Source organism: Corvus brachyrhynchos, unplaced genomic scaffold (genome assembly GCF_000691975.1).
Source record: "Corvus brachyrhynchos isolate BGI_N302 unplaced genomic scaffold, ASM69197v1 scaffold10, whole genome shotgun sequence".
Classification (NCBI taxonomy): Eukaryota; Metazoa; Chordata; class Aves; order Passeriformes; family Corvidae; genus Corvus; species Corvus brachyrhynchos.
Genome location: NW_008236180.1, coordinates 1,589,871 through 1,591,088, shown reverse-complemented (window position 1 = coordinate 1,591,088; position 1,218 = coordinate 1,589,871).

Sequence of the window (1,218 nt, the reverse complement as noted above, 5' to 3'; positions counted from 1 at the left end):
CAGGAATCTAAATGAACAGGTGTCCACAGCACACCTCTGCAAACTGAGTATGATACACAGATATGCAGGCAAGGAGTGTAAGGAGTGTCAAAACCAAGTAATTCTGCCATGAATCAGCACCCCCAAGGCCTCAGCAAGAGCACTGGGAATGGCCCAAATAGAAACTGAGAAGATACGGACTATGGAGAAGATAGGGGGAAAAAACAAGTTTTGCCTAGAAAAGAAAAAAGAGAGTGATGACAGCAACCGATGGAGCTGAATCAGTGTTTGCAGCTTAAGATAACTTATGGGTGCCAAGTAATTTTCCTTCTGACTTTCCAAAGTAATTAACCTTTGGACTGAGACTAAGCAGGAAATTAATGAAGTCCTTCCATCACCAAAAAGGAATCTGACAGTGACTTTGATGGGCCCGGGACTGTATCTGAAAGTAGAAGAGAAAATTGGACTCCGGGATGCTGTAATTGAACTAAGCCCCAATAATAACACTTTGACAAGTGCTGCTGCCATAAGTTTGAGATCTGGGTGCAGTGCAAGGGGTTGTGTGCCCTGTCACTTCTTATCCAAAAGGATTATATGGATTACAAAACTGAACTCTTTTACTTGGATTCCTTTTTGGAGGCCAAGCTAGACTTTCCCTCATGCCCCAAAAATGTTCTCTCTTGCCATTTCCCTAGAAAATGTAGTTTATTAGTTGCATAAAACTCATCTAGCCAATAAGGATCTTGATTTTTCAGTGAAAACATGCAATTTAAGTTGTAGGGAAGAGCTGCTACTAAAACAGCATTTCAAGATGATTTTGCAATTAAAAGCATTTGCGAAATTTTATTTCTGTGAGGGTGCACAGAATGCCCTCACTGCCTGTTTTCCACGGGTATGTCCCTTACACGTCCCTTTGGAATGGTCTGCTCAGGGAGGCGGTGGAGTCACGGTCCCTGGAGGTGTTTGAGATTGGGTGCAGCACTCAGTGCCATGCTCTGACTGGCATGGTGGTGTTCCCTCATAGGCTGGACTCCATGATTTTAGAGGTCTTTTCCAACCTCATCAATTCTCTGATTCTGTGACTCCTACCGCGAGGTCCAGCCAAAGAACAGCAGTGAGAAATGGCCAGAGAAAACCAGAAACTCTTTCTTTTGTTGCCGGAGAAGCTGCTGCACTCCCAGGCCGGAGCAGCCCCCTCCCCTGGACTCCCACCCCAGCGCTTCCTGCGGCACCACGGAG